The sequence below is a fragment of the Ictidomys tridecemlineatus genome, chromosome 12 (assembly GCF_052094955.1).
Source record: "Ictidomys tridecemlineatus isolate mIctTri1 chromosome 12, mIctTri1.hap1, whole genome shotgun sequence".
In the NCBI taxonomy this organism is placed as follows: domain Eukaryota; kingdom Metazoa; phylum Chordata; class Mammalia; order Rodentia; family Sciuridae; genus Ictidomys; species Ictidomys tridecemlineatus.
Genome location: NC_135488.1, coordinates 112,638,708 through 112,663,681, shown reverse-complemented (window position 1 = coordinate 112,663,681; position 24,974 = coordinate 112,638,708).

The window sequence follows — 24,974 nt, the reverse complement described above, 5'->3', positions numbered from 1 at the left end:
CAGCAAGTGGAGGGGAATAAAAATCCCTGGGACAAGTTCACAGGAAGCACCGGGCAGGTGGAGAGAGACCCCATAGCAAAGCTTCCTGGGATCAAGTCAAATATAATCCTGGTGGTGGTTCTCAAAATGGGTGCTTCCTTCTCCTGGATTCCTACTCCAACCAGGATGGACTTACTAAGCTTACATATTTAAGGACAGGTAGCCAGTACCCTGACCTTATAAAGGGGCATGGATGAAAGAGGACTCTGTTGCTTCTCGAGGGGAATTCCACGTCTCCTAAGCTCATGTTTACCCGTGTTCCAACTGTATGCTAAACATATAGTCCATGTACAACCGATTAGCCAAAATAGGTTTGGGGGTCTTCCATCCCTCCACCAGCTCATCCCTCTTTCCTACCTCTGCTCAGTAGCACCACTTGTATTTGCTCTCTGCCTATTGCCCTCACTGGGCTGAGTTGTGTCTTTCCCTTGGATGCTGAGTTCTGGATTTGCTTTTTAAGTCATAGTATTTTCCTCTGCTGTCACCTAAGGCAGGTCCCAGGCCACACGGCCTGTTCTAGGGCATGGCCTCTCAATGTGTGGTCCCCAGATCTGCTTACTTATCCTCCAGGGGATAAATATAGAAACCAAGGGTAAGCTATTCAAACTTTTAATAAGGACCTGATAGAGCCATTTTATAAATTTATAATTTTTGTAACAATCTAATTAAATCTGATCCATTATTTAGATATTAATCTGATGAAATCTAATAATAACACAAATCAAACTTTTGCATTTCTTTTTCTCCTCCCACCCCTGGTAATTCATTTGGAAAATATTTCACAAATTTTGGTCTTCTAAGGATCGAGAAAAACAAACTTGCTTTCTATATACGTCGTTTGAGAAGCAGAGGTCTGGGGGCCCCATCTGGTTGCCAGACCCCAGATGACCTCATCTTTAGTCCTCCATCCTCTTCACAGAGGATGGCCTCTGATCACTCTGACCAAGGGAAGTGGGCTTTGCCTGGGGTCTGGGGTGAGGCTGGGCTTATCACCCCTGCAGGGAAAGGGTGGGGGGAGGGCTGGGGAACCGTCTGCTTGGAAGAGGGAGAAAACAGAGTCCCTTTCTTTTTGATCTGCTTTATTGCTTTCCATTCCCACCAACGGAAGAGCCACTGAACCCATCCTGCACCGTGTGAGGAAGAGCCGTCACAGATGTTTCGCCTCTTACGGTCCCTACTCACTAGGGGATGGGTACAGCTGCCCCCAGCGATGACCCCACCCCCAGCCCCAGAACAAAAATGAGCATTTTTGTATCAATGTCAAAGTTTTTGTGAAAATGAAGCACAATATTTGATAATGTGAAACATAAAGTGTTTGGGACTGTTTCCTAGAGTTTTCAGAATTACCCTCATCAAGACTGTTTGAAGGAGGTCTTCCGGCGAGGCTGGCAGAGTTGCTGGAGGCCGTGTGGTACGTGGGAGTGACAGGGTGACACTTCCTTCCATGTGAACACGGGGAAGGCATTTGATGACTTCATGTCTCAGGTTCCCCATCTGCAAAAGGGAGACTCTAACGCTCCCCACTTCGTGGCTGACGTGAGCGTTCGTTAAGTTAGTTCAAGCACCTGAATCACTTGTAACGAAACCCCGTTCTTACTGTGGGCAGGTTAATCGAGTTCTCTAAGCTTTAATCTTCCAATCTGTGAAATGGAGAGAGCATCTTTGAAGACCTAATTTAGTCTTCTACAGTTTTTTCCCCCATTTATTCTTAAAAGTCCATGAGGTGCTTTGGATTTGTCTGATTCTTATGAATTCTGTATGACCGACCCCTCAGATGCAGCCAGAAGAGCTATCAGATTGCTTTCTTATTTCTAGAGTCAATGAAAACCAGGGGGCTTTCCTACAATCCCATTCACTCTGCTATTTAGTCACCAGACACTTCTAAGCATCAGCTGTGCATCAGGCACCGGTGTCTAGGTGCTTGGGATTTATCCGTGAATGGCAACAACCAAAGATCCCTACCTCCAGGGACCATGCAGTCTGGGGGAGAGAAGGTGGTAAAACCAGGGACTCTGAACCAACGGATAATTAAATTAGATGATATGTGTGAAAGTGGTGAGTTCTGTGTCAGAAAGAAAGGTCCAACTGGACAGGGTAGAGCAAGAGTGGCATCCAGACAGAAGGAGACCAAGGCAGCCTTCTGTGGGGTTTGAGGAGGGCCTGGCGTGGAAGGTGCAAGAGAAACCAAGCCTTGAAGGAGATGAAGGAAGTAGCAGGGAGAATCAGGGGAAAGAGAATGGCAGAAGAGGACTCGTTAGAGCAAGGAAGTGTCCACTGTATCTGAGTGACAGCCAAGACACCCACGTAGCTGCACTACCATCATCAAGGGGAATTATTTAAAACTCAATGCTATTCTCTAGGGTTCTGTTCCTCACCTGGAGATTTCATAAACTCTGAGGCTTCTGGAGTCCAGAAATGACTTCTCCAAATGGCAAAGTCTTATTTTTTGGACAGTTTAATGAGACCCTTCCTGCCCTCTGCCTTATGATGCTACTGTCTAGAACTGTGTAAGTGAAGTTGCTGGACCACAGGACACCAATATCTCTCTCACTAATTTTCCTATTTCAGCTAGATAATTACAGCTCCTATAAGCCAAGTTTGCCTCTCAAGTAGCCTCCCAAGGATGAGCCAGAGAAGATGTTGGCGCCTGACTCCATGGGACCCACAGGCACCTTGCTTTTCCTAGTTGTGTGGTGTCCACATTGTTGTTAGCAAGCTTTCTGTATCAGCCCACTTTATGTTGCTATAATGAAATGCCTGAGGCTGGATTCTTTGTAAAGAAAAGAGGTTTATTTAAATGCCCAAGACCAGGCAGCTCCATCTGTTCAGCCTCGGGGGAGGGCCTTTGTTTACATGACAGTATGTCAGAAGGCATCATGTGGAAACATGTGTGGGAGGGAGAGATTACATGGTGAGACATGAAGCCAGCCCTGAGAGGGGCCAGTCTTGCTCTTTTTATAATAATCTGCTCTTGCTAGAACTCAGCAGGACCACAGAGACCTACGTTAATCTCTTCCAAGGACAGTGTGCCCAGTGACGTACCACCTTCCTCCAGTCCTCACCTCTTAAAATCTCTACTGCTACTCAACACCACACACTGGGGACCCAGCTCCCAGCACAAGAACCCTCGAGAGACAAACCACACCCAGACCCCAGCATTCTTGATCCACAATGGAGAGGTGGATTCTTGCACTTTCACTTCTCAGACAAGTTCTATTGCCTCAGTGAACCCAGGCGGGGAGTTTAAAATGTACAGTCAGTGCGACCTGCTAAGACGCAGTTTGCTAGGCAGAATATTACAGAAAGAGAAAACATTAGTCACAGGATAGAAAATTTCAGTTCAATGTTGAGAAGTTCAGGAGATCTACTGTCCATGGTGACTCTAGTTCCTACTAATAATGCATTATTATTAAGTAGATTAATAATAGTAATAATAATAAGTACACTTGAGAATGGCTAAAAGAGTAGATTCCAAATGTTTCACTCCAAAAATTCTGTGTGGTAATAGATAAGTTAAGTCCCTTGATTTAGCCATTTCACAATGTATATGCATTTCAAAATATCACATGGTGTTACAATATATATGCACACTTTGTATTTGTTGATTAAAAATTAATCGGTAGTGCCTTGGTAGCGAGCACTGGTCCTCCCGGGCCAGGCAGACCTTGTGGGCTCCAATCTCTGCCTCTCTTCGTGGCCACTGAAACTTTCAAGTTGGAATTGTCAGGGGCTGCCCGCTTTCATACTTCACTGCCAGTTCTCCTCATCTCAGAAAGTTTGTATGCATCTCTCCCACTAAACTAAACTAAGCCATTAAATGAAATAAAGGTGGAAGATCACTTCACCATAGACAGCCTGCCTGATCTTGAAGTGAGGCCTTGTCTTTCTGGAAAAGGTGTTGGGTCATGAGTGGCCTGCAGAGGTCATCTCCTGCCTCATTATAGGAAAAAGGGCCTTGAAATGCAGTGGTCAACTGGCTTGCCCAAGGTCACTCAGTTGGTGGCTAAGCTAGGATCAGAATCTGAGCCTCCCGCCACCCAGCCCAGAACGTGTCCCAACATATTGCAGCCTCGAGACTCACATTTTCCCTCAAGGATTCCACTTTTAGTTAATTTTTCTTCCCATCCCAGTACTAAATGTAGTTTTTCTCCTCCAGGTTTCCTGTAAACTGGGCCAACTAGTTTAAATCGCATTTGAAACTAAGTCACATATTTTCTACTATGTGCAAGGCCCTGTACAACAGCTTGGGGGACATTAAAGCTGCATAGGAGAGCAGCTTCAATCCCAAGACACGAAAGTCCTACTCAGAGAAACAAGCATTAAAAATACATCTAAACAGGACACTGGGTGCCCAGGAGACCGCCAGGAGCTGCTGAGGTCATAAAGTGTCAGGACAGGAAAGCTTTGCTCCAGCGAAGGGCAGGGCGAGAGGAAAGAAAGCGGGTAGCCAGGCGGTCATCTAAGGGTGCCATTTACGAAGGAAGAATGTTTGCCAACTCACTTGTCATCAAGAGTTATCAGCACTCTGGGTTTCCAGGTTGGTGGGAAATGCTCTGCCTGTCACAAGAATAGAGTGTGGATATTTCAAAACGACAGCTTGAAGAAAGCCTCTCTGTGTTCCAGGCAATGGCCACTTCGGGGTCTGAACAAGAGCCCCCCACATTACCTGTAAGTTGATCTTTCTCCTTGAAGTCACTCTTCATAAATTTTCCCAGAGCCCACAGCCTTCTCTCTTGAATATACGAGGTGTCCATCTCGTCTGCCCGGACACCACCGTTTAAATGTGCAACGTAAGATGGAACAGAACATTCCATTGAATATAAACTAGAAAATTCATTCAATGGAACATTTATACTTAATGTAAAATAGAATATTATGACATACATGGCCCTGGGTTGGGAATTAAATATAATGCTCTCAGTTTGAATTAAATACTATTTGCTTGGTGTTCCCATGATTTTTGTGCATGCCTCTATTACTCGGTAATAGTTCACCCAGAGTTTATTCCACACCTACTGTTGGTAATAGGCAATGTAGTACATACTGAGTTTATAGAGATTTAGTGAGAAATTATCATGGCATCCTCATTAGTATTAAATACAATGTTATAACCATAATTATAATGCATGGTGGAAAATACCATGGGTTCTAAGAATTTAATCTTGAAGAATTTAAGTGATGCAACACAAGAGAAGTTCATTTCTTGCCCACGTAAAGTCTAAAATGTGAGTTTCTCATTGGCAGGAGACTCTCCTCCACTCAGTAATTCAGAGATCCAGATTCGTCCCCTCTCGTGACTCCACCATCTTTATAACAACAGGCTTCCACATTTTTCTAGAATGTCAATAAACAAATAGAAGACTGGAATGTGGAAAGGCAGAATTACCCTGGCCTGAAGTACCCACTCCATCTCTATTCATATCTATTGATTATTATAGGAGATACTGGAAAATCGAATCCCAGGCTGAGAAGCCACCCTTCAGCACCAAGGCTACCCTCTGGAAAGGGAGAAGGACTCCATGGTGGGCAGCCTCCCTCCAGTGTTGGGTTGGGTTTGGGTGGAGGCTGCAACTTCCAACTTCCCGTGTGGCTGGTCAACAGGATAAGCAGATATGTTGCATGTCCACTTCCCAGAAAACCATCTGTTGTGGCTCCTTTGTCCCTTTTCCCCTTTCCTCTTTATCTCTTCTCTGCTGTAAATGATACTTAGAGCCCCGGTGGCCATCTTGGACCGCAAGGTTGGGGACCACATCCAGGAGGGAGTGAATGATTCAAAAATACTTGAATTTCAGAGAGTTTTTGGAGCACAGTGAATTATCTGAATTACCTACCTCAGATTTTTATGTGAGAAAGAAATCAATTTGAATCTTTTATGGATGATCTCAGTATAGAATTTATTAATTATAACTGAACCTTACCTTTAGTGGTTCAGAATATATTGGTTGCAAAGGGCTTGGAATTCTATCAGGCTTGGAATTGCATAAGGATTCTCAAAGTGTCAAGGATTTGATGTTACTGTAACATTAGATGCCTGCCCCAGCACCATGCCACAACTTCCCATGATGGACCCATTGGTAAATATGTTAAGCTTTTCCAGCCATATACTCTCTGTAGCCACTACTCAGCTTTGCTATTGGGCTGTGAAAACAGTCCTCCATAATGTTTCATGGGATGAGAATAGCAGTGTTCCAATAAAACTTGACTTTGAAAAACAGACAGTTAGCTAGAGTTGATCGGCTTAGAAGATAATTGCATTGTGCTGCTTTAGCATTAGCCACCCAGACCCCACCAAGGCCTGCTGATATCTCCTCTGGAAGCTGTGTGGATAGCCATCTCATTACTTTTGCTCACAGACTCCAGGTGTGGCCTCTACTTGGAGTTTCCGGTGTTCTAACTAGAAGAATAGAGTAGACTCTGGGTGGAATGTTTCCAGAGGCTTGGCCATTTTTATTGTTAATGGCTGAGCGCTTCGGCATTACTCTACTAGGGGGCCTGAATTGGACCGAGAGATCTCTCCCTTTTCTGTAATATAGCATTGCTATATAGAGAAAGAAGATGTGCAGGGTTTGGGGTTCTGTTCATGATCAAGTGTGCTCTGAAATAGGGGTGGAAGTTCTCCTTTAGTTCCTTACTTTGCTGGGGCAGAGTGGCTGTGAGGACCAATTAACCTTTCTAAGTCTTATCAACCTCATCTTTAAAATGGTGACAGTGCTGTTGACTTCAGGATTTTGCTGTGAGAATTAAAGTAAATTTAACCAAGAATGCCAGGTACCTTTGGAAAGCTCAAGAGCTAACTATGTACTTGTGTTCCTCTGGAAAGTGGAGCAGACTTACAAACTGTCCTTACCTTATGGTCATTTGACTTCCACTGGCTCCCATTCTTCAAGTTCACGGTGGTTTAAAAGTGAGATGTATCAAGTAAGAACTGTGCTTTACATTTTGAATTTTGATCTTTTCCCAGGAGAGTGGCGAATGGTCTGATAATCTCTCATGATGATGAGCGGGAGCAGAGAGCCCCAGGCCTTAGGCAGCAAGGTGATCTCAAGGACTCCACGGCTCTGTTGCCCGCTGTGGCGGGCTCTGTGGATTAAGTGAATTTTTGACAGATTAGATTCTTAACCTATGATGGGGTCATTAGGACATGACCCCATTTTAAGTAAAGAAGCATTTGTGCATCAGTTTATTCCTCAACACTGAGATAAAAAATGATCAACAAATTGACCCCTTTGTTTTGCTCAAAGTGGTAACAAGCATTTATTAACAAACATTTATTAAATTCTTCCCATATGCTTAGATGATCCAGGAGAGATCTGAGTGGATTCCTAAAGTGGGGGATCTAATATAATTGGTAAAATCTTATGTGGTTCTTTCTTTGAGCTGCAATAAAATGTAGGAAGAAGTCTGTACAAGCTGGTGGATCTTTGCTTCATGTGAAATTGCCCTGGAGTCAATATATAACCAAAACAAAAAAAAGAGAAGACGACATTCTAAAAGTCAGAGAAGGGAAATTGACCTTATGCATAAAAGGGTAATAAGCCTTATGCATAAAATAATTCAAATCATTGATCTAAGTTCGGAACCTCATAGCCAGGAAGCAATAATGTCAGGAATTCAAATGCTTAAACAAGGTTGGGCCTCACTGGATCAAAGTGAGTGTTTTGCAGATGGATCTAGGAACCCTCATACTGGGAATTTGAACAAACAAGTGAGGAACTGGCAAGAGCAGAGAATCTGCAGATGTTTTCCATATACACTGTATATATTAAACAGCCCAGTGAACCCCACCATTCAGGAAATGCTCAGACATATAGGGAAATTGTTAAGTGGAAAAAAATCTGTTTGCTTCCCTGACAGCTCTCTCTTGTCTAAGTCAATTAGGAGCATTCACCTAACCCACCCACATAGGCCAGAGACATTCACACTGCTCAGAACTCTGAGAAGGTCTGGGAACCAAAAGTCATTAACTGAGCTTTTATCAGTAATTGTTAGGCTTCCTTTTCTTTTCTTTTCTTTCTTTTTTTTCATTCTAAGCTTTTATTGGGAAAATTTCCCCAAAGCTATAATTACTTTGAACAATGACAGAACTTATTTAATGGAGCAAAGAGCAGAAACTTTTTTGAGACAGCAAAATTTGCAACCAATTAAATACTAATGAAAAATAGTCTGTCTCAGAATTATTTTTTCACATTCTTTTCCAGCTCGGACTTGAAGTTAACCTACTAATCATCATTTATATTAGAATTAGTGAAATAAAAATTTATGAATAATTTCTTGATTTTCTCAAGAGTGTTTTTTTTTTCCTGTACCAATTAAGAATTGGATGAAAGAGAGGTAAAAGTCACTGTAGAGAACCACATTTCTAGATTATTAAAATCAATGCTGTCAGATGGTCATCTCAATGAAAATAATAAGCCTCGTTCCTATGCTTTTCCAGTTGCTGATTTCCTCAAAGGAAGTTTTTGATCTATTAGTTGTTTAGAGAGTATATGTAGGTAGCATCTCAATGCATGCAATATTTCAAAAATTACCAAGATATTTTGTAAGATGAGTTTTACTTGGGGTGGGGGCGGGTGGCGGCCTTCTGCTCAGCTCTTCCTTCTCACTGATTTCTCCATATGTATGTTGCCATTTGTGCTACATCTGGGTTTGTCCACTGAAGACACTTGTCCTCAGTCATCAGAACCCAGGAGTATTCCAGTTAAACCATCCATAGCCCATGAGAACAGGGGCCTCCATCACACATGGCTAGTTACCATGGGCTGGAGAAAAATAGGTCAAACAATAAAGGAAGGCTAGCAAGGGCCCTGGAGTCTTGCCAAATCCGTTGGGAGAAGGAAGGAGAGTAGTGGGGCATAAAACCAGAATTTTTCTGGGATGTTTTTTAAAAAAATGAGAAGGCAAGATTTGATCCTTCTGTTTATTTCATTTGTTGTAAATGAATATAACTGTCCATTATAACAGAATGCCGTTGTGTATAACATGGAGAACGTGGCGTATACGCTACAGTGCAGTAGGGTATTTTGTGTTGGAAAACCCTAAACATATTATGATCTTCACTATGCACTGTGTTCTAACAGCTTAGCTTTCCTTTGCTCCCTATTTAAATTATGTTAGAATTTCCAATAGAATGTGGCCTGGAAGGTTACTTGGTCAAATCCGGTGGTTTCCTGGGCTATACCTCTATGGTTCTTGCTTGTTGGAAAAGCCTTTCCACCTTTTCTAATGTTGTTCACACGCCACTCCCTTCAATATCCTGGGGAGTGGAGGTGCTGGCAGAGCAGCCAGAGGCCAGCATCCTGCAGGTCCGACTGCTGGGGCTGTGCTTCCTCTTCATGCAGCCCTGGGCTGCTTGGCTCTCATGAAGAGAAGGGCCCTCTCCTTCCAGGCTGATGCTCAGGATACGGGATCCCTGGGTTTTTTTCCATAAGGCATAGTGTATTTACCTTTTTTTGTGAAAAAACAAACAAAATATGTGATTATCAACACAATCAGAGAGTGGTTCTTTGTAAAAATTAATAAAGCATGCAGGCTTTCAGCACTACTAAGAACAAGTGAGAAATGCCATTGGTGAGCAAGATTAGACACACACAGGGTAGAAAAACAGAAGCAGAAAAGACCCAAGTTCCACAAGAGAATGTTCCAAACAACATTACGCCATTACATTTGAAGAATTAAAGCTGATATCCTTCTAGAAAAACACTCATGCATCTACTGGAAAAAAAGAAAAAAAGAATCTGAGTTAACCCTCAGCTGTCTATGAACTAAACAGATAGTCTTCCTCAGCAACCAAAGCCAGGCTCACCTGGTTGGCAAAGGAGACCCACCAAACCTTCAAAGAAGGTGAGTGGGCACCAGGCCTGGCCGCCAGTGTGGACAGGGGATGACTGAGACCAGTTCTGAGTGAGGGAAAGGGATCCTCAGTAAGGGGAGGGCAGGGGGCCAGGGAAATAGCCAAGCGCTGCATCCTGAGGTCTGGGTCACTGCTAGGGAGTTGGCTATGTTGGGGACAAGATGAGCCTGGCAGCCAGACTGGGGCCACTCCTGGTCATCAGAGTGGCTTTGCTCCAGCTCCTGAGTGCCCACACCTCTCGGGCTCCCTTAGCACCTGCAGAGGCAGTGGTAGGGAGGAGGGGGTTCTCCACGGGTTCAGAACAATTGCTTTTTCTTTAGACTTTGCTCTTCTGCTCTGGGACCTGCCTGGAGAGGGCCCTCCACACCTCTTGGCTGATTGGACTGATGAATGGCCTATAGGCAACGTCCAATCCATTCGTTCAGTTTGACCTACGGCTCAACTATCCAAGGGAGAAAACCAGCCACAGACCGAATGCAAAATGAGGGAAGATTTGAAACACAGAACAGGGAGTGGAAATAACTCCTTGAACCAGGGGCTGAGAGTTTCCTACCTCACATCACAGTTGTGGGATCACCCAATACGGCCTTAGAAAGTGATTTATGATCTGCAAGAAGTTACTGCCACTGAGTATCCTGGCCTGCCTGGTTGGGCAAGAAGCACAAAACACAATGAAAACCAAAATAGGGGCTGATCTAAAGCCACACGAACCCAAAACTTGTACAAAACAGGAAACGGTGTCCGGCAGAAAACCTTGGCATGCTTTCCACGTTCAGAACAATTTCCCATAAAGAAATATATATAACCTGAGTGACGGGAAAACCTCAGCAAAGTCACGTTTCCTCCGTCCTTGCCCAGCTACACCTGGGCGCAGCTGCAGCCAGGCTGAGGCTCCGCAAGGACAGATGAGTCCCTGTGAGGGGGACGTGCCCAAGGTTCCCAGTTATCATTCTTGAAGAGCATGGCAATGAGAGATGTCACTGCTGTCCCTGAGGCTGGCTCCACCTTCATGGGAACCGCCTTCCCTCACCCGCAGGCCTCTCAGAGTTCAGTTACGTGGTCAGCATGACGCAGGGAGCAGCAGCGCAGGGCCAGGCCTGGGGGCTGTGCTGGAGTTCTGACTAGTCCATGGGATAAGAACTGTGTTTATGGCATCCAACTGCCACCTGGCCTCTTCCCCAGGAAGTCATCACTATGCCTTTCAACTTCTGTTCGACCAGCAGAGGGATTGCAAGATCTAGCACACTCTCTGTGGCCACAGTCTTTCTTATTTAAGAAAAATGGTGGTAAAAACACTTAACATGGGACTTGCTCAGGATGTTTTCATGGCCCAGCTCATCAGAATGGATCATCATTCTTTTGCACTCAAAAGCTTTGACAATCTGCATTCCTGTCTGTCACCGTCACATGGATTTACCTACTTTCTGTACTTGGTGACACTCAGGAGTCAGAGGACAGACATGGCAGTGATGGTGACATCTCTTGACATCCAGACATCCAGACATCCAGACTGTCTGCTGAGGTCTCTACTTGCAAATTGCACCCGTTGCTCTCATCAGATGAGCCGGTGAGCTGGAGGCATGCATGCTTTTTATTTTTATAATGCAAATTAAGAATGGTAGAAGCAATCTTGTCAGACAAGAACTTAATGGAAATTTTAAAGTTTTCTATGAAACTATGTGTCAGTTTCACGAAAATTTAGTGGACTATTTGATCTAATATAGACATTTACAGATATCAGATATTTTTTTATTACTGATATTTAACTTTCAAAAGTTCAAATTGCTCTAGACTTCTCAAAGAAGGTCTAAGAATAACGAAAAGAGCAGGAGATTTAGGCATGTGCTACAAAGAAGGAGTGGTTCATAATTTGGAAATGGGATGTCACTTTCCCTTGTGTGCTGTGTTAGTCACCTTGTCATCCCTGGGATCAAATACTTGACAAGAACCATTTAGAGGAAGAAAGATGTATTTTGGCTCATGGTTTCGGAAGAATCAGTCCACACTTGGTGGACTTCATTATTCTGGGCCTGAGATAAGGCAGAGCATCATAGTGGAAGGGTGTGTGGAGGAAACTGCTCAGTTCATGGGAGCCAGGAAGGAGAGGGAGAGGGAGAGAGAAAGAGAGAGAAAGAGAGAGAGAATCACGAACCTGTCTCGTCCCCAAGCCATGCCTTCAGGCTCCTACTTCCTCTAGTCACATTCCACCCACCTACAGTCAACACATAATAGTTCATTTAAATAATTCTTCTACCAAATGGATTAATCCACTGATGAAATTATGGCCTTCCTGATCCAGTCACTTCCCAAGAGCCCCATGGCTAGACCTTGCTGGTTTGTGGACCCAGCCTTCAAACCATGAGCTTTCTGGGGCACATTCCAGATCTAAGCCATGATATATAGTCCTACATATAAATTTAGGAAGACTTATCGGCAATAATTCTCACTATCATTTTGAAGCATCTTGAAGTAAAGACACAGCCTTCAACTTGGATAGCATTTTGTGTTTGGATAATTAAATCGAATGAGGAAACGTAACAGTCAGATTACAAGAAAGTAACAGATGTAACTCCAGGATTCATTGAGAATTCAGGTGGATGGATACAAGGCTTCTTTTAGGATCCAAGTCATCTCTTTACACAGAGCAAGAGCTTGAGGTTTAAGAAAACTTGAAACAATTCTCTGATTTACCAGCTGAGGCTCTCCAGAGTTCAAATGCCCTCCTTATCTATAAGTGGAATTATTATTGAACCCATCTTAGAGGGTTCCATAGGATTCAGATGTAATATGGTAGGCTGAAATCCCAGCACGTGGACGGCGTTTAGCAAAGCCCTGGATCAACTGTCACGGTGAAGGACTTTACCTTCCCATTGTGCAAGCTGCAGGCTTTACTTGAAACTGACTCTTCTTCTTTTCCCAAGTTGACATAGTGAACTCTGAATTGTTGGGTGGTATAAAAAGGAAACAATCAACAACCTGGAGAAGATGGCCCCATCTTGAACACACACAGCACAGGCACGAACCTTGTCTGGTGAGGTGCCACTCGGGGGAGGACTCGGAGCCATTGTATGTGGTCCCTTGTACAAATAAAGCTGGGTGTATGTTGACTCCTCCCCACACTTAAAGATCCTCCGAAGCTAAAAGCTGAAGATCTTTGGGAGGAATGTTTAAAGAGAAGGAGATAGTGCGTGGATAGTTTTAATGGGAGGGTTCACCCTCACCCGGCCAGTACTGCGAAGGGTTGAGCAAGGTGGGAACTGAGCGTGTGCAGAGATGGCTGTGTTAGATATCCTGGGCTGCACAGCAGTGTCACCAGATACTTAGAAAACTGCCGCACTCACTCGTAGTCTCAGTTTCTGTGGGTTGGGCTTATAGGCACGGCTTAGCTGAACCCTCTGTGAGTCTGTGAACTAGCTTTTAGCCAGGGCTGAGTACTCACCTGAAGCTCGACTGGGGAAGGATACACTCCCAAGCTTCTGAGGTTTCTTCAAAAGTATCAGGAAAGGGTCTCCCAGCCTGGCTGTCATAACACTTGTGAAACAGAGAAGGAGTGAAATCCTTCACCTGTGCTGGGCTCTACTGTCAGGAGCAGGACACAGGTCCCATCCACAGTCAAGATGGCTGAGTCCTGCAAAAGCACATATCCCAGAGAGCAGGTCATGGTAACCCACTTAGAGTATGTCCACCGAGCTATGTGTCAGGAACTGTACGGACATTGGATGATTAACCTCAGCCCACTCTGAGGTGTATATTAATTTTACTTTATAGATGAAGCCATTGAACTGCCCCAAGGTAGGGTAATTTGCCCCAAAGTCACTAGCTAGCAGAAACGTGTCTGGGATTCAAGTTCAGGTATTCAAATGCAGTGCACTGCTCCTGTGGTATCCTCTCTGGGCAAGACCAGGGGGATTGCCCAGTATGCTGCAGGAGGAAGCAGCAGCAACAGCTTTGGCCTCTGCTCTGGTGGTGCAGTGACATCTCCTCCTCCCCATGGGCATCTCAGCCCTCTGCACAGGGTTTTGTGATATTTGGTGGCCTCAAGTCCGGGCCACTCAAGTGACCTCAGTGAGGATGATTGCTCCTAACTCCCATAGAAACCAGGCTTCAGAATTCCATATCAGAGGCCCTGTGACAGCCATCGTGCACACCACTTGGGGATGTTTTGATTTGGAGTGGGGAGACTTTTGTATTTTTGGAGGGTGAATAATGTCAGATGATAGTTGGTTTACAAGTCGTTTTTGAAAAATTCTAGTCATTTCATAAATTTTTGTTCTGTTTTAAGATACGTTGAGAATAGTTTTAATTTTAAAACATGTGCAAATGAATGCATTGCTGTTTGAAACTGGTAGAATAACTCCAGATTAAGATATTTAATATGTCATTCACATTACATTTTTCTGTCACTTCAATTTTATTTAAATATAAAAGTAATTTTAAAGTTTGCTCATGGTACATTGATTGACTTTATTCATCTGGGTCAATTCTAAATTTCAAAAATTTTAAATGACATCATATACCATCAATGTATATGATGTCATTTAAAATTTTATTAGAAAATACATTAAAAAATAAAAATAAACAGGCAAAATTAAATTACATATTTTCTGAACCCAGTATTATAATTGGGCTTATTAACCCCAAATCTTACTATTTTAACATTTAATGAATATAAAATTATTAATGAGCTACTTAACACTTTTATGCTGTCTTTAAAATTCACTGTGTACTTTACTTACAAATATATCAATTTGGATGCTTAATTTTCATTGGAAATATTTGATCTATATTTAATTTTTATAAAGTTTGTACTTGAAAGTATGGATTCATATACCCAACTTGTTCCAAGTATATATGGAAAGTTTTCAAATAACTAAATCAATGTAAGCTTTTAAATTTAAATTTATTAATTACAATAATTAACATTTAAGGTCCAATTCCTGAGGTATACTAGAATACTTTAAGAGCTCAATGTTCAGATGTGGCCAGTAGCTTCCACCCTGGACAGTGCAGATCTGAACACATCTGTCACTAAAGGAAGTTCCCCTGGACAGGGCCCATCAAGATACTCAAAAATGCTTTCAATTATTGTCAAATGGGGAAAATTAGTGTTTTTAATCTTCTTTATATCACAATAATTTGTTGTTATTGACAACATATTAGAGGAAGGATTAGACAACCAGTATTTAAAGCTGCATTTTTATTTGATCCTTTAGAAAATGATGATAATGATAATCATGATATTTTACTGAATGCAAATTTAATGTCCAGAATTCTCCTAAGCACTTTTCGGCCCTCTGGGGAGGGCTCATTTCATTACCTGCACTTCACATGGGAGGCACAGAAAGGCCAAGAATCTCACTTAATGAACTCCAGATAGGGCAGAGGGGTTGAAGGGGAAGGGAGAGGGCATGGGGTTAGAAATGATGGTGGAACGTGATGATTATTATTATTACCCAAAGTACATGCATGAGGACATGAATTGGTGTGAATATACTTTGTATACAACCAGAGATATGGAAAATTGTTCTCTGTATGTGTAATAAGAATTGTAATGCATTCCACTGTCATATATAAATAAAAAATTAGAAAATCATGTTGAAATAAAAATTTTAAAAAATTGATTTTAAAAAAAGAAAGATATTAATAGAACACCTAGAAATCCAGGCAGCCTGTCTTTAGGGCATACATTCTCCCTCAATTTGCTATTCTTTCTATCAGAGATTAATGGTTTTTCACATTTATTCTGAATAAGATTACATACTCCTTGAGGACCGAGGATGCGGCTGAGGAGAGCCTGCCTAGGATGTGCAGATGTCCCAGGGTTTGGATTCGATACCTAGTACTGGAAAAAAAGGAGAAAGGAAAGAACAACAATGATAACACAACCCGGTCCTGGACGTGAAGCTCACACTGATGCTTTCTTCTCCTTGTGCCCAGTCCCGCTCCAGAGTTACCGCCCACCATGGGGCTTCCCTGTCCATTGACCCACGGGCTCTTCAGTACCACCACCCTCCCAGGCCCCATCTTGGCCCGTTGGAGAGTTCTCTTTGGGCTCCTCCTGGGTGACTCATTTCCTGGAGCAGCATCCCTCTCTGTGTGGCCTCCCGGCTATTCACCTTTGTGTTTCATCTCTGCTTGGCATTGAGCTCCCTGAAGGCAGCACTTGTTGTGTTGGGATTTCTGTTTCCACCTCAAAAAAAAAAAAAAAGAAGCCTCCTGTCCACTTTGAACTATCTGCAGCATAATAGATAATAATAAGTCCATCGTTGCATGTAATAAATAGTAATAAATAAATAATTGCATGCCCTTCTTGTCCTTCCCATCCCTGTTTTGAAGAAAGTTGACTTATTTTGTGCAAGAGGTGGTAAAAAGCCCTTATTTATGGTGACCTACCAGCTGGAAGACTGTCACAGAGTCTGTGTGTCACTGGAGAGGGTGGCACACACCTGCTGAGCTCACGGGGGTGTATCTCTAGAGACTCCGGGGAACAAGTCCAGAAGCAGATCTTGGTGAAGCACTTCTATTGCTGAGGCTCTCGTGGGCCATGCCTGTCTGCAGGATGGGGGTGCCTCCCCCGTGCTATATCCATAGCACAACTTAGGATTCTCAGGGAAGCGCTGGGCTGACTGTGGCCACAGTGACCACACCTGAGGGCAGGAGACACTGGAGAGAGCAGGGGGGTAAAACCAGGGACTCGGGCTCCAGAGTTGACTCTTCTATTCTCTTCCTCCTCCCTCTCTGTGGCCCACTAAAGGTTTAAATCCAGCTTCTTCTGGTCCTCCTCTGCTCAGGTGAAACCGCATGAAGGCACCAGCTTCGCTTGCAGGGCACCCGTGTCACGGATATCAGAGGCTTAGTGCTAGAGCTGCCCCAGTGCTGTGTGTCCCTTGTCCCCACCTGTCGGTGTTCTCCTGGATTTCTCTGCTGACCACTTGTCCTGCCACAGATGTGCGTGACCTGGTTCTCGATGGCCCATCCTGTCTGCTGAGATCTCTTTGTTAGCTTCTGTCTTTCGCATCATGTCTAGTGGTCCAGCATCCCTGAGGGGTCCCTGCCTGACACCTCATCACTGTGGCTTGTCCCAGTGTCACTGAGCTGGCAAGAGAGACTGAAGAAGCACGCGTGTGCTTTATACCACATCAGTGCAAAAGTGGCTGCTGGTGTTTTCTCAGAACCTGTTGTTCTTCATACTGGGCAACAGTGGGAGCGACAAGGATCACATCATGGTGTCTTCTGTGCCTTCTGATGCTCATTCCCAAGCCCAGGCCTTGGCCTGAGGTCTACATTGTAATGTCACTTTCTGGATAGATAGCCGCACTTGAAGGCCCCTCCTGGGCCTCACCTGAGAATGAGCTCCCCCCTCCTGCGGCCCCTGTGCCATGCCTCTGCTGTATTTAGAGCTTCATCCTGTCACTTGGTCCGTGACCATTGTCTCTAAACTGATTTCTGTCCTAAAAAACCCATTCCAGTCCCATTTTCTACATAGAAACCCCAGTGGCCCGACCAACATGCTCCCTTGAATGTTTTGTTGAAAGACTTAAATGCGTCTCCGATGGCTTTCATGTGACTGGTGCCGCTGACCCATCGTTAAGTGGCTCCCAAAGTACTGATCACCATTGTCCTGGGGTCCGCTGGTGCCTTTGCTGTAATGCACAGCGGTCTTACAACCCCGCGATGGACTCGGGTCTCCTTCCTCTGCACACACTGAGCTCTCTCTTCCTCACCTTCCCTTTAGTCTTTGGGAAGCGAGGGCCCTTGTGGTTCCTCTTTCCCACCCCTGGCCTCCCTTACTTGGAGACCCAGGGCCGTCTACTTCCTGCTCTCAGTGCTGCAGGTTTACAGCCCCAGCTCCCTGGGGACTCAGACTCCTTCCTAGGACCACACTCAGGGAGTCTTCCAAGCTTAGGTGTCACCCCCAGGCTCATTTCTTCACCAGTCAACAGGTAGACATGACTTCCCTCTGGGACAGAAGGAAACAGAGGCATTGGTGCACTTCAGTCTCTCCTCCTGCTTGACTGGAGAGGGAAGGCTCACTACCAGTAAGTCTCCTTAGGGGCTCAAGTCCGTCAAACACCAGTTACTCAGCATTAATTTTCTTGTAAGCAGGGTTGGAGGAGTAGTACTCACTCATCCAAAGTCCCTTTCTATCAGAAGGGAATTACTTTGAAGATGCTGGGGAGAATATAGTTTTTCCATTTAGTAATAGCTCCTACCCCTGCAGGGGTATAAGCAGAGAAGCTGTCTGGGCCCAGAAATCACGTACCTCTTTGGATTCCCTCAACCATCTGACTCTCCTTCCTTCCAAAGCACTGCCATCTCCCAGACCTTGCTCACAGGCACAGCCTTTGAAGCGCTAGGAGACGGCTGGCATCTGGCTTACGTGTCCTCCCCACTCCCACCAAGCCCATCCACAGGGAGATGTCTGTTCACTAACGACATTGACTGTGCTGAGATCTGGCATCCCGACCTACAGCTGCAGGGGCTCCATGCTACCCAGGGTTCTGGAGGTGTTCATTTTCTGTGGGGCAAGGCAGTTGATGGGAAGGGAAGGAGTTAGGTGGGTAAATCCTGTCTTGCCTCCCTGCAAAAGCTGCATTAAAGCAAGCGTGTTTGTTGCAGTCTCCCTGATGGCTGTGAGCATGGAGCTGCCCACGGAGACCCCTAGCCTTGTGGGGAAGCAGCTGGTGGGGGGATCCCTTTTCCTGAGCTCACCTGTCACTTCACCTTGACCTTCATCCTCTCTGCCCTGGGTTTGCACTCCCTGAATAAAGTCTTCGGTTCTATTTTCCAGTGGAGCCAGGCTAAGACAGAAGCCCAGCTGTGTAGGCGACTCACGTCTGTGCTCTGCCGCATCCTGCAGTGGAGCTGAATTCCAAAATTGAGATTCAAAACATCTAGTCCCAGCAATGAACCTTTCAGGAATGCTGTGCTCACAGCAAGATGGAGAGATGGAACACAGCGGTCGAGATTTCAAGGCAAATGTTTTTTTGTGTCATAATCAAGATGATTAGCTTCACACATTACACTAAATAAATAAATAAACAAACAAACCTGACTCATAAACCATGTATTGATGCTGCATTTGGGAACAGCTGCATCCAGCCGGCACACAGGAACACACACAAAAAGGTTATCTGCCTCGAATCAATCTTTGCAGTTGTGGAAGAAGAAAGACGACAGAAATAGCTCTTTGTGGAGATGACTGACGGGCCCTGGCCAGGCACTCTTTGTTAATATAACAGACGAGAATGAGACACATAGGAGTTGGAAAGCTCTCCTGTCACATGTGGCTGATGGGTCTGCAGAGAGGCAGCGGCCGTGCCTGCAGAATGTGCTCATTGCTTTCTCAGATCCTTCTAAATAATCCAAGCTGTGGCACTTTCACTGGGAAGCCAATCTCCAGGCTCGGCAAAACACTCACATTGCACAGTAAATCCATCCTGGAAGTCAGGGTATTGAACACATGAAATGAGGCTAGGAGCTGAATGTTTTATTTTATTTCAATTAATTTCTACTTGAATGTGGCTAGTGGCTACCTTATTGAATGGTATAAGTAAATATTAATTCATTTAAAATATTTTCTGAATATCTACTAAGGGATCTCTTAAAAGTTGCTTGATAAGTATTTTGGAAGGATACAGTTCTTAATAGTTTTTTTTTAAGGATATGATGAAAATAAACTGAATTCACAGATATTTATAATAATCAGTACCTAAATCTTGTAGGATGCAAAGACATTCTTGTGGGACTAGATACACATATATCCAATGGTAGAATGCTGTATTCATTTCTTTATAATGGTTTAAAATAACAAGGCAAAGATTAGGTATCTCTTCACAGCAAAAATGTGTCTGTGTTGAAGTTGGATGGAATTCCTCGTAGAACAGAGAAAGATTAGCAAAATGTTTGAGAGACAGCATTGAGCCGCTAATGAATTAGAAAAGAAGGGTCTAGAGATTGCACAGAAACATAAGATCTTGCACATCATCCCCTTCCTTGTTGGTTTTGCCTTACTGTGACCAAAATGCCCAGCACAACCAACTTAGATGAGGAAAGGTTTATGTAGGGCTCATGGTTTGGGAATTTCAGTCCACGGTCAGCCAACTGCATTGCTTTGGGCCCAGAGAGAAAGGAGAAGGCCCACCTCCTCCAGCCATGTCCCACCTGCATAGTTAGTCCATTCAAATGATTGATCCATCAAATGGATTAATCTTCTGATTGGGTGACAGCTCTCATAATCTGTTCATTTCACTTCCTGCATTAACACAGGACCTGTTGGGGACAACCTCATTTTTAAACCCCAATAATCCTGGTCAAAAAGACAGATTTTCTACATGTTTTGATTAGAAAATATAACAACAACAATAACAGAAAACTCGAAAGAATTTGTGGTTGAAATATGTAAGTTATAAAAGTTGACTAGTTAACGATTTAATCATCCGCCATCCCCCACACCAACGCTGGTGTCTTTTCTAGCAGACTACTCCTACCTGCTCATGGCGGGAAGAATGTCCCAGGGGAAATCACAGGGACCCTGTTCTCCAGCAGCCTGTGTTGAGCTCGACTTGTTAAATATTTGTCAAGTTCCCAGGGACAGCAGACTGTTTTCCAGCTTGGTCCTGGCGTTGAAATCCAAGGGCTTATTATTTTACAATAGTAGCAGCGACGGGTTTGGTGTATAAGTAGTGGTGAGGATAACATTCTTCTTGAGCAAGAATTTTATATTTTAGAAATAGAAATTGGAATTTGGGGACAGGATGTTGTTTTCTTCAAAGTAGAAACATCCTTGGTAAATAAAGTCTCATGATTATCACACAATAGCTGGAAACTGGGAGAACCTATGACCTCCCCTGCTGTCCACTGATGGTCACAAGACTAGGAAGATAACTGAGTGTGTACGGAGGGCCCTGGCACATTACAACCGTGACTTGTCCACCAATGGTACAGAACAGAGGACCCAGAGACAAACCCACATAAATACGGCTATCTCAAACTAGACAAGGATGCCAAAAACATTCACTGGTGCTTCAACAAATGGTGCTGGCAGAACTGGAAATCCATACGTAGCAAGATGAAATTAAACCTCTGTCTCTCACCCTGCACAAAAATCAACTCAAAGTGGATCAAGGACATAGGCACTAGAACAGAGACCCTGCACCTAATAGAAGAAAAATAGGCCCAAATCTGCACCATGTTGGCCTAACAAGACTCTTAAAGCACAAGAAGTAAAGTCAAGGATCAATAAATGGGAGGGATTCAAATGAAAAAGCTTCTTCTCAGCAAAAGAAACAATCAATAATGTGGGGAAAGAGCCTATAGACTGGGAGAAAGTCTTTACCACATGCACCTCCAATAAAGCATTAATCTTAAGGATATATAATGAACTCAAAAAACTTAACAGCAAAAAAACCAAATAACCCAATCAATAAATGGGCTAAGGAACTGAACAGACACTTCACAGAAGAAGAACTACAATTGGTTAACAAATATATGAAAAATTTTTGTTCAACATCTCTAGCAATTAGAGAACTGCAAATCAAAACTACTCATCTCACTCCTGTCAGAATGGCAATCATCAGGAATACAGGCAACAATAAATGTTGGCGAGGATGTGGGGAAAAAGGCATACTCATATATTGCTGGTGGGACAGCAAATTGCTGCAACCACTATGGAAAGCAGTATGGAGATTCCTCAGAAAACTTGGAATGGAACCACCATTCCACCCAGCTATTCCACTCTTTGGTTTATACCCAAAGGACTTAAAATCAGTATACTATATTGATGCAGCCATGTCAATGTTTATAGCAGCTCAATTCACAATAGGTAAACTATGGAACCAACCTAGGTGTCCCTCAATAGATGAATGGATAAAGAAAATGAGGTATACATACTCAATGGAATATTACTAGGCTTTAAAAGAGTAAAATTATGACATTTGCCAGTAAATGGATGAAGTTGAGAATATTATGCTAAGCGAAATAAGCCAATCCCACAAAACCAAAGGCCAAATGTTTTCTGTAATATGCGGATGCTAATTCACAATAAGGCGGGGGCACTGGGGAAGAATAGCGTTACCTTAGATTAGGTAGAGGGAAGTGATGGGAGGGGAGGGGAGGGTGGTGTGGTTAGGAAAGATAGTAGAATGAAACAGACACTATCACTTTATGTATATAGTGACTGCATGGCCAATGTGGTTCTACAACATGTACACTCAGAAAAATGAGAAATTATATCCCATTTATGCATGCTATATAAAAGTGCACGAATGCATTCTACTGTCAAGTATAACTAATTAAAACAAATTTAAAAATTAATTTAAAATAATACCAAATAATAGAGAATTTAATTCTAGGCCAGAATAATCTTTTGTTTGGGGAAAATACTAACTATGCAAATAGTGTCCAGCCCACAGAGATAGGCAAATTAGAATAATGTGGCTCCGGTCCTTCTGGGCTCAGGAGTCTGCAAAGACACACATGGCCAGTGTGATGTAGAAGTGCCCACCTGGCCTGATGCTCCAGATTGGATCTCGGTCGTTCCCTAAAGGCCATGTATTAATGGCTTGGTGGCCACTCCTTGATGCCACGGTGAGGTGGTAGAACATTTAAGGGGTGGCACCTAGCAGAAGGAAGTAGGTCATTGGGGACATGCCCTTGATGGGGCTGTTGGTCCTGCCCCTTCCTCTCTGGTTCTTCTTCTGCTTCCTGGAGGCCATGAGGTGAGCACCTTTTCTCCACCATGTGGCCCCCCCACCACCATGATGTTCTGCCTCACAACAGCCACAACAGCGGAGCCAACCAGCCCTGGATGGAAACCTGAAGCCAAAATAAACTTTCTCCTTTTTTTTCAATTGTTTATCTCTGGTATTTGTCATGGTGACAGCAAGCGATTCACACAGTTGGAATCCTCAGCTGGAGGTACTTGAAGGTTCGGACTCTGTGAAGCTCTGGGGTGAGCAGGGAAACTTTACAAGGAGAAAGAACAACATGTGTAGCAGGAATCAGTTTCTGAGCTGTCTTCAGGAAAGGAAAGGAGCTGTCTGTTGTGGGACACGCCTGAGACCCCAGCTACTCAGGAGGCTAGGGCAGGAGGATCACAAGTTTGGGGCCAGTCTGGGCAACTTACAAAGACCTTGACTCAAAATGAAAAATCTAAAGCCCTGGGGATGTTGCTCAGTGGTAGAGCACCCCTGTGTTCGATCCCAGTGTCCCCCTACCCCCCAAATGGAAAAGAGTCCATAGAGTTGAAGTCTGGGGGTAATCAAGGCAAGAGTTCCAGAAGGGAGGCTGGAAACATTCAAAGCCTCCCTCCCACTTCCTAATGTGGTTCTCAGTATTGGGAGCTGGGTGGGGGCATCTATCCTAAGCATCTTGAATCTGTGTATTCTGTAAAGGTCAAACGGTAAAGCAAATGCCACTGGTTATTCCTGGGAAAACCAAAGTCACAGTGAACTTGAACACAAGAAAAAGACATGTTTCAAAATCTGTGATGAAGTTGCAAAGACATGGTTCTCTGAAAACAAAGGATTTGCAAACAGAAGACCTAACTCCTCCCCGTGTGCATTGGCATTCAGGTCAATGCAGGCTTGCTCGGGGAGAGAGTCGGCCTCTGCATATTTCTGTTTACGCTCTCACTGGAGACTGGGAGCACAGGGCTATAGGGCTGAAGGCAAGACATGCATGGCCGCTTCCTATTACTTCCAGCTGAAGGCCACAGAGCTGCAAAAGGGCGTATGCTGACTTTATCCTGCACTGCCCTTGATGTCCTGCCCACGGTCTCCAAGACCAAAAATCCCCAAATGGACTGCAGTGCAATCGTTATGGTCTAATGCAATTTTATGTTTCCTTCTGGGGCTATAATTTAGGACCACATTCTTGTGGGTGGCAATGGGGTTCCCCCAAAGGAGAATTACACAGTCCTACTATCAATCACCCCAGGATGAAACTCTTTGGTGCAAAGAAATTGGATGAGGGAGGCGGACTTTAGACCAGAGCAGGGAGAACTCTCTTCTCTTTGAGACTCAATGAGGGTCAAGCAGGCAGAGCTCTGCTGGGAGGTAGGTGGCATTAGCGAGGGCTGGCCAAACAGTGGGAGGGCAGAGGCAAAGTGGGCCTAGAGGGTGCCTCCACAGGATGTGGACAGGCAGGGAAGTATGAGCCCCCTATCGGGTTTGGGTCAGATCACAGATGGGAATTGAGAGATAAGTGTGAAATGTAAATAGGCCACATCTTGGAGAATGTCCCGTGCCAGGCCGGAGGTTTGCTTTTGGAACAAGGGACTAATTTTAAACAGGGGAACCGCACAGGCAGATTGGGACCTTCCAGATTGCTTTAATTTCAGTGGAAAGATGGAAGCAGAGGAGGCATATTTGGTAGCAGCTGTGCAGGTGCAAAGCAAGAAAGCATATTCCAGGCCAGCAGTAGTAAAACTCGGGGAGGAGGAGGCTCGAACGTCAAAGAGTGGAACCGGGGAAACCGGGGATGAGTGAGCGGCTGCTGGGAGGGAGAGTCCTGGTTTATACACTTGTAAACAGCCACCATCATTTTTCTCAAAGAGGTGGACAAATCCTTCTCTGGGTCAAGCTCTCTAATTTCTTGATGAGTATGAATTTACATCTGGTTTGTACAAATATTCTTTAAGCCATTATTAGATTAAGGGGACCGAATTTTATTTCCTATTTCAAAATAAAATACATGGAAATTGCAGCAGATCCACAGAAAAGCAACAGTGGATGGAGAATTGGGGATTCCCAGTGAGCTTTGGGAGGTGGGTCACATCAGGCCAGATGATCCAGGAGGCAACAGAAGTGACATCCAAACAACTGGAATGTTTAAGAGTCCAGCTCCATCAATCACACTCAAGCATGTGGCAACATAAAGCCACTGAAGATGACAGGGAACTGACGTAAGAGGTGGGACCATGAGGTTAAGGGAAGAATTCCATAAACAGGACCTGCTGTCTGACCCCAGCACGCTTTCTTTAAAATAAAAAAAAATTTGAAAAGCAAGTTATCTGCAGGTCTGCTGGGCTTCAGCCAACAGGATGTGTTACATTCCTCAGCAAACACCCTGGGGTCTTCAGGAG